Source organism: Felis catus, chromosome B1 (assembly GCF_018350175.1).
Source record: "Felis catus isolate Fca126 chromosome B1, F.catus_Fca126_mat1.0, whole genome shotgun sequence".
Lineage (NCBI taxonomy): Eukaryota > Metazoa > Chordata > Mammalia > Carnivora > Felidae > Felis > Felis catus.
The window spans coordinates 81,010,093-81,019,758 of record NC_058371.1 but is presented as its reverse complement, the minus strand read 5'-3'; the positions used below and the strand labels follow the sequence as shown (position 1 = coordinate 81,019,758).

The following is a 9,666-nucleotide window of genomic DNA, read 5'->3' as shown; positions in this document are numbered from 1 at the left end:
CTTAGGTATTGCCTCAGCACTCAAGGTTCAATGATAACTCAGTTTAAAAAAAAATTCAGTTACTGAGTATAATGATGCAGAGAGATGTTTTTCTGTTGCGTCTGGCATGAGAATCCTATATTTGAGGAGATTTCACTGGGTAAGACTGGACATTTGCTCGGGAGGCTCCCTGTGGTGGGAGGTGAGGTGAGGTGGGGGTGAGCAGATAGGAAGGTGCTAGGGGAGAGAAGAAGATGCTGGTGAAATGGCAGGAAGGGACGCAATGCTCACCGCACCGTCTCCTGTGGCCCACGTTACTCAACACATCATATGCTTGGTGCAAGTGGGCCCAGACTTTTTAAGGAAAACCCTGAAGCTTGTGTCTAGTTGGCATGTTTGAATCTGGGGGCAAAGGCGGAAGCAGCAACCAGGAGGAAGTACGATGTTGAGACCGATGGTTTTTATTTACCGGAGTCATTTAGATTTGACACTGAGCTAGAGAGTGGCAGACCTATCGCACCACACTTACCTTAACAGAGTATAAAATTCAACTCTTATGCAATGAAATTAATGAACATGGAAGTTCCTTGCTTTTTTAAAAAAAAATTATTTATTTATTTTGGGAAAGAGAGTAATAGAGCTCGAACACATGAACAGGGGAGGGGCAGAGGGAGAGAAAGAGACAGAGAGAGAGAGAAAATCCCAAGCAGGCTCTATGCTGTCAGTGCAGAACCCAACAATGCAGGTCTCGAATCCACAAACTGTGAGATCATGACCTCAGCTGAAATCAAGAGCCGAAATCAACTGACTGAGCCACCCAGGCAGCCTGGAAATTCCCTGTCTTTTAAGACTGAATAGTATTCCATTGTATATATACATCACGTTTTCTTTATCCATTCATCTGTCCATGGATATTTGGGTCGTCTCCACATTTTCACTACTGTGAATAAGGTGCAGTGAATATGGGATCGGTACTATCTCTGCAAGGTCATTAGGCAAACAACATAGATGAACCTTGAGGACATTATGCTAAGTTAAATAAGTCAATCACAGAACGACGAATACTACATGATTCCACTTATATGAGGTACATAAAAGAGTATAAAGTTCATAGAATCAGAGTGACATGGTGGTCATCAGGGGCTGGGGAGAAGGGATGTGTGGAGTTACTAATCAATAGACACAAAGCTTCCATTAAGTAAAACGAGTAAGTTCTGGGGATCTGCTGTATAGTATTGTACCTATAGCCAGTGATACTGTTGCACACTTAAAAATTGTTAAGAGGACAGATCTTATGTTAAATGTTCTTTCCACAATATAATAAAATAAAAAGAAACTAATGAACATGGAGACTAGTAAGGCTTTCTTTCTACTACAACTCACTCCTCTTTAACTATGTGCAACCTGTATGTCAACGAGGACGGCTCCCTCCCTGCAGCTTGAAGGTTGGGTAAACTGAATCGCTGATAAATTACCCCTTCAGTTTCTGTATTGGTGAATTGGGGATGTGATAGAGCCTCCCCCTGAGATGTGGTGATAGTTAACATAAAGCCTGTAGACTATCACCTGTCATATAATTGACTATAAAATATGTATTAGTTCTTATTATCATTAAAAAATGCATGGGGGGGTGACTGGGTGGCTCAGTTGGTTAAGCATCTGACTTTGGCTCAGGTCATGATCTCACGGTTCGTGGGTTTCAGCCTCGAGTTGGGCTCTGTGTTGTCAGCTCAGAGCCTAGAGCCTGCCTCAGATTCTTTGCCTCCCTCTCTCTCTGTCGCTACCCTGCTCATGCTCTTTCTCTCTCTGTGTCTTAAAAATAAATAAACATTTCAAAAATTAAACTTAAAAAAATGCTTTGGGGAGTTGTTATTCAAAGGGTGTAAGGTTTCAGTTATGTTAGATGAATGAATATGTTGTATGACATAGCGTCTATAGTAAGCAATATGATATTATTCATCTTAAAATTTTTTAAGAGGGTAAATCTCACATGAAGTATTCTTATTCCCCAGCACCTAGAAAAGGGACACACTGACACTCTGGGAGGTAACAGGTACAATCACCGTGATTGTACTGATAGTATCAAAGGGGTTAGCATATGTCCAAACTCATCAAATTGTACACATTAAATATGTGAAGTTCTTTGTATACAACTTATATTACAATAAAGCTGTTACAGGGAAAAGGACTTAAGTCTCATACCCTCTGCAGTAGCAACAGATGAAGGAAACATTATCCTCAGTGTTTAAATTTTGTGCTTTACTACCATGATTTCTGAGCCCCCAGCAAAAGTACTAAATCCGGAAAAAACCTTGGTATTCTAACATAGGGAAACAACCGGAGGTCTTAATGCCATACAGTCTACCTTCCAGCTGGGAGGACTATGGGCAAATGCCAAGCACTGAAATATTCTAAGACAGATGAGCAGAATGGAAAGATATTAGAGGCGAAAAAAATAATCATTTTAATGACATCCAGTTATAATTAAATAATACAGAACCAAAACTGAGCATTTTTTTGTTACGCCTTCTATGAGTAATGTTTGTACTTTGAAACTTCTAAAATATTTAAGGCAAGAAGAAATGAAACGCATGGCAACCAGTTAAGGTCATACATTTAGGACAAAAATGATAAAATATTAAAATGAAGGAAATAAATGTTCTCACTGAAATACTGAGATTCTGTGGAGATGAATTATTCAAAGTAGGAAACACATGTGACCTCCAATCTATTATATAACGGGGGGAAAGGGTAGTAAAGATCAAGTGTAGAGCAATGCCAAGAGATGAGGGAATGGCAGCGGGTGGTGCTTCATAATATTCTGACTTCATGCTTAGATTCAAGGGAGGGGACTACAAAGAAAGAAGTGGTGTGGATGGATAGTGTGGAATGAAGTGAGAAGTGTAGATACCGGGGGCTGGAAAATGGTCAGCAGTCAGGACCCCTCAGTGGTTGGCGGAGAGCAGGTTATGTTGCAGTAATAAACACCATCTAGTCTCAAGGCCTAAAACAACACCGCTTGAGTTCTTGTTCACAGTAGGTGTCTACCATGAGTTGGTAAAGATCTCTGTTCACCAGTTACTTAGGGAATAAGTTTCGAGGTGGCCTGTGGTGCAGCCACTATACTGTCTTGAACTTTGCCGATTTCTGTCCCAGAAGGAGTGAGAGCCCAGGGTTTCAGATCTTATGAAATGCTAAGGTCCAGAAGTGACACATGTTACTTTTGCTCACAGCTTCCTGGCTAGGACTACGGCAAGGGGATCAGAAAGTACAATCTTACCCTGTTCTCAGAAGTGAAGAAGGAACAAAAAGATTTGGAGAATAACTCTGGTGATTCTCAGATAGCTGGACATGGCACATGTTAGAGGAAAAACCTGTTTGCCTGGCTGGGGGCTTCACACACCTTTGGTCATAAGAAAAAGCTCTTGACCCCAGCACTTATCATGAGCAGAACACTCATGGCTAGGATGTTCATAAACTCAGGGTGACTGTAAGGACAGGATTTTAGCTTTAATTTTAGTACTATTGCCATAAATGTAATGGAAATCCAATAGACTATGGGCACAGGCAAGGGCCTCAACAATTATCTAGCCTCAGGGTCTTGAACTCAAATGGCTACAGGATTAAGGCAGGTAACGTTAGTGAATGGAAAGGGCCAGGAGTCATACGAGAGAGCATGACGGGGACAGGGTGACAGAAAGGACATCTTCTGTCTCAAGGGAGCAGCTGCTTCTCAGCACCAGCTCATTGTTTTCAGGATGGATTGTGAGGTGAATGTTGCCTGATTTTCTGATTTTATAAGAGGAGCTTGAGACCCATTTTTTTAATGTGGAATTTTAAGATTTTTGAACAATGATTATAAATTTCAAAATTTCATGACACCATTTGGAACTAACAAACAGGGCTTGAGTCCATGGTCTACCAGTTTGTGGCAACTATTTAGCCAGTGTTTTCTACCCCCTGCATACCCCTGTCCCCAGCAAAGTGGCAGTGGCACAGTCCTTTGTTAGGTCAAAATTGAACTCAGAAACCCCATTTGTAGAGTGGATGTGTCTGGACAAGTGGAAACAGAGTAAAGGTCTGGACCCTAAAATTCACAGTTCTTTTCATTCTTCTCCTGGGACTCAAGAAGCACAGTTTGGAAACCAAGAAATGAGTGAGAACCTCTCCTTTTGCCGGTGATGCTTCAGACTGGGCTGGAGGTCAGGGGTCTCTCAGTCTGGTTCCCTTCTAGAGTAAGAGAAGCCTCTGGAGAATGTTCACCAAAGGTGCTGACCAAAAGTGCCCATTGGAGCTCTCTGTTTATTTACAGATTCACTGGGGGTATTTGCTAGACATTATTTCACTTGGCAAGGTCATCACCACCCTTACCATCATGAAATGTGCCCTGAGAACACTCTTGTGTAGGACACTCTGCTGGCAACAGGTGAGGCAAACTGGGCAGGTGCTCCCTTCTCCAAGGGACCATTTCCTAGGATGCACATTTCCTTCTTGGTGAGCCCAGAAGCAAACACCCAGGTGCTGTTCTACAGAGAAGAGCAATTAATAAATTAAGATGAGTAACATATTGTGGAGCATTAGTGCAGGTGTTCTTTGTGTAGTAGGACATGGAGAGTGGGAGCACTATGACAGACTTGGTGGCAGGAGTGGGAAGGAGTTACACGGAATCATTGGTGTAGGAGAGTTTTAATAACTTAATAATTATCATTACTTTATAAAGAATTCCATGTATCTGTACCCAGACTTTCAGGCCTGGAGATATGTATATATCTATATAGCACGTAAAGGTGATACATCTATCTATCTATCTTACACACATATATATAATTTTCCCAATGGGTTTTCTTTTATTTTTATTTTTTTAATTTTTTTAACATGTATTTATTATTGAGAGACAGAGAGAGATAGAGCACAAGCAGGGGAGGGGAACAAAGAAGGGGAGGGAGACACAGAATCCGAAGCAGGCTCCAGGCTCTGAGCTGTCAGCCCGATGCAGGGCTCAAACTCACAAACTGCGAGATCATGACCTGAGCCAAAGTCAGACGCTTAACTGACTGAGCCACCCAGGTACCCTGCAATGGTTTTTTTTGTTTTTGTTTTTGTTTTTTAATAGAAGATATATGGGACACCTGGGTGTCTCAGTCAGCTGGGAGTTCGACTTTGGGTCAGGTCATGATTTCATGCTTTGTGAGTTTAAGCCCTGCATCAGACTCTGTGCTGACAGCTCAGAGCCTGGAGTCTACTTTAGATTCTGTGTTCCCCTCTCTCTCTTCCCCTCCTCCAGTCGCACTCTGTGTGTCTCTCTGTCTCAAAAATAAACATTAAAGGGGCGCCTGGGTGGCGCAGTCGGTTAAGCGTCCGACTTCAGCCAGGTCACGATCTCGCAGTCCGTGAGTTCGAGCCCCGTGTCAGGCTCTGGGCTGATGGCTCAGAGCCTGGAGCCTGTTTCCGATTCTGTGTCTCCCTCTCTCTGCCCCTCCCCTGTTCATGCTCTGTCTCTCTCTGTCCCAAAAATAAATAAATGTTGAAAAAAAAATTAAAAAAAAAATAAACATTAAAAAATTTTTTTAATGAAAAAAACCTAGAAGATACACAAGTTACTTTTTAAATTCACTTATGAATATGTGCATGGAAAAAAAACAACTCACCAGTCACCTAGTCCAGCAGTCAGCCAGTTATGGCCTGTGGGCAAAATTCAGTCTACTTCCTGTTTTTGTATATAAAGGTTTACTGGGACAGAGTCATGTCCATTCACTTCTGCTCTGTTAACAGTTGCTTTCATGCTATAGCGGCAGAACTGAGTACCTGCAACACTGACTGCATGGCCCACAAAGTCCAAATATTTACTGTCCAACCCTTTACAGAATAAGTTTGCCTACCTCTTACCTCCTCCCACCAACCAAAGATTATCAAAATTATTATTTGGCCTATTTCCTCTAAGTTTTTTATGTACACACATACACTGGGGAAAAATTCTATTCTATATTAGTGCCCTTGAATTTTACGCTTTCTGCAAATGATGGAAATATTCTATATCTGCACTGTCCAAACCGATAGCTATTAAGTACTTGAAATATGCCACATGCAACTGAGGAACTAGAGTTTGAATTTTATTTAATTATAACTAATTAAAATTTAAATGCCCATGTGTGGCTAGCAGATACTACATGGAACAAAACTTTCTTGAAATATTTTTATTTGCTTAATATTTCATGATCATTAATTCAAATCATTACATATTCTTTATAGAACCCCTTGTTACAACTGCATAATATTATAACGTATGGAGTGTCATCATTTACTTAACCAAGCCTCTCTCATTGAACCTTAGATTAATTCCAAGTTCTCACTATTGTAATCCAGTTCTCTGATGAACTTAACTGGGCATCCAAATATTTACACATGTCTATGATTATTGATTTAGGATAAATTTCTAGATTCAGAACTGCTTGTTGTTGACAGTGCATAAGTGATCAAACACACTGTTAAGTTTCTTGAAACATATCGTCAAATTGCTACAGACATCCTTTCACTTTACATACTTCTATGTCTATATTAAAGAATTATCTTGAAAATGCTCTTTCTTGTATATTCCATCTAAACTAAAGCATCCCTTTGGATTTCAGGGGGAAAAAATTGAGTAGGACACGTTGTGAAGACCCATTGTGTGCTGAGAGAGGTGGGGGCGGAGGGCAAATAGAGTGTTTTTCTCCTGAAGTTTTCTACACAGTTAAGTCTTCGGGCAACTTGATTAATGTGGGTAATCACTTCCGAGTTTAGTGCTGTGGACAAAGTCCTTAGCCTGTGGCAGATCTTGACATTGAAATATTCTTGCTTGGGGGTGATTAAGACTTAAATGAAGTTGTATGTGGGAAAGTCAAATAGGTACGCAAACGGGGAAGGAGGAAATTAGCTCCTTTCCTTCGTCCACCTCTCATCCCTCAGGGTGGAAATGTTTAGAAATAGGCAACAGGGAAACAGAGGGATGGAAGAATAAGGAAGTTAGAAGTAAATAAGAGGCTCAGACACCAACTACAAGTGGTATAAACAATGGCCAAATGTTGTGAATCAGAGCAGGCTCTTCTGGTCAGAAAACCACGGGACTGGATTTTACTCTGCTATCTCATCACGTAAGTGACTTTATCTCTCTGAGCCTCAATTTTCTCACGAGAATAATAATAGTACTTTATGTCTAAGGGTTATTAAAAATAATCTATGTGAAAAATTCAGTGCAGGCCTTGAATCGTATTTATAGCCTTTGCAAGGACAAGGGAGGCCAACAGTGGGATAAGGCTATCTTTCTCTCACACCTAAAGCCAGGGGCTGCCTCCTGCGGGTCCACCCCGCACTCCTTCACTACAAGCCTCACCAACAATGGCGGGCCCTTGGCCTGGATAGCGTATGGGTTGCTCAAAGAGAAAGGGCACATCTTGCAATGTGCTTCACCCAGGTGTTCCTGCAAGTCAAATAGCCTGTCTTTAGGATGGCCGGGGCTCCTGGCTGCTATCAGGATGTGGAGTGGAGGTGGCTGTCCTCTTCCCTGCCTTAACAATTACTTTCTTCCTGATAGCTGATCATAATGGCTCAGTCTCAGCCCAGACTCACCTGGGGCTGCCTATGTGTTTAGATGTTTCCCCTTAGTGTTTGTTCTTTGTTTTTTAAAACGTACCAGGTTTTTGTTTTTGTGCTGTAGGGGCTCTCATCCCTACTAACAAACACCAACAAAACGAAGCAGCACTGTTGTAAAACTTAGAAAGAGAGCACATTCATTCCACTCGCGGACTTGCTGCTTCCTTAAAATAAACAAAGGCCAAAGGGATTGGGAACATGCCCAAAGGAAAGAATAAAGCCAGTGTGAAACACAGTCAAAAGCAGGCTCCCTAGAATTATTACCGCAGGCCCCTGCCCCCCACCTGGCCACCACACACACGCTCCCTTTTTAGCCGATCTCACCGCACAGTACTAATGTTTCAGGAAAGGCTTGGGTGATTTTTCTTTAGGAAATAATGGTCAATGCTATTCGTAAACTAGCCAAACTCTAGCTGTCCCTTGACTTGGTAATACATTGTATCGTCAACGATGAGGTTACATAACCCAGACAACCTTGCTGTGGCCACAGAAAATCTTCTACCTCTCTGTTCAAGGGTCATAGTGTTGATATTTCCCCAACTCAACAGTGGTTGGGGAAAGCATGAGCCAAATGTTTGAAGCAAAGAGAGGAAGGCCATGCAGCTCCCATGAAAAGCAATTGCAACTCAATCTGAGCATTACAACAGTGGGTTTAATTACTAACAGGAGAAAGTTGACTTCTTCCGTGTGGAGGAGTTCAGAAGTGAGTTAAAAGGTTACATTTTCATAAAGATGTATGTGGGTAGAGCATGCAAAACCAGTTCATGCTTGCTTAAGAACAGAAACCCTGGCTGTAGATGCTCTTTCAAGTCCAAGCATGGAGAACAGTGATCGATTTTGTCCCAAACTGTCTGCCTTCATGAAGCTTCTCCTGGGTCTACACTGGGAAGCAGCCACTGAGCTGCTTTTGTTGCCCTTATCCACCATGTCCCCCTACTCTATTTACCTAATATAGTTGCTGGCGAAACAATTAGTTAATACGTTCGCACATGAAACCAATTATGATAGAATTAAAGCTTTGCCTGCTCCTTTCTGCAAATTGAATTACTGAGACTCCGATTGAATTCTAAAAAATCTCTTCTTGAGTCATTCCAGGAGGAAAATGAATCACACGTGTTGTGAAGCTTCAGCATCATGGTGTCCTTATGTTGCCACACGCTCCTGGGTGAACCCGCATGACAGAAATCAGAAGATTGGAGCAGGGACCTCAGCTGGATCTTTCCGGGAGGCTCCAGGGAGCACGGAACTCCAGAACATGACACAATTCGTCTTGCAGCTGAGATTCAGAGAATCTGAAGTTCACCGTTTGTACACTTGTTTAGTTATGACTCCTTTGAACAATTATAACGTCTGTCATATCGTGGGCATTTGTGGGCTCCAAATCATAAAGTAGGCTGTCCAGAATATTCTGAGTGGCTGTCTTTACATCATCCCTTTAACCTGGCAAGTCAACATTCATGTTGCTGAGGAAGTAGCTTTGGGAACTATTGTCCCGAACACAAACCAATGATGGAACGGACCAGCCCAATAGCATGGGGTGGTGGAAAACCTCAAATACTTGTTTTCAAAAACTATATATGAACTGAACGTGTGTGTGTGCGTGCTGGTAAGCATTAATAAGTTGGCACTGGGCAACACAATTAAAATTCACTTTATGAGAAGCACGCATTACATTAGGATTTCTTTCCCGATGGTGTTTCATAGCAGGATACTTTTATCCCAAATACAGTGCAACAGTGACAGTGAAATGCCACAGTTCTTGTTTGTAGAACCTATTAGGTCTGAGGCACCACGGGAGACACAAAATAATCAACCCCAGACCCCACCTTCAGGATATGTACAGCCTATTGGGAAAAAAACATTTTTCCCAATAACAGAGAGAACTAAAATACAGCCAGTTTCCCTATGCGCCATCAAAAATAGAAAGCTTATTCTGCTGGAACACATTAAAATTAGCTTAAAAATACATATAAGCAGATGCCAGCATCGTAAACTTAAAGTCTCGTGAAACTGGAAGTCCCTTGTTCAAACGGACCAATAAACTGAGACAAAGAAAAT

At 41.8% G+C, this 9,666-nt stretch overlaps 1 long non-coding RNA gene across 1 annotated transcript; it reads left to right on the top strand.

Moving 5' to 3' along the window:
• Positions 1–4,036: 4,036 nt before the first annotated feature.
• Positions 4,037–9,012, top strand: LOC123384918. Its single transcript, XR_006596708.1, has 3 exons — positions 4,037–4,181; positions 4,292–4,405; positions 8,704–9,012. It is a non-coding gene; the product is annotated as an uncharacterized LOC123384918 (long non-coding RNA).
• The last annotated feature ends 654 nt before the right edge of the window (positions 9,013–9,666 follow it).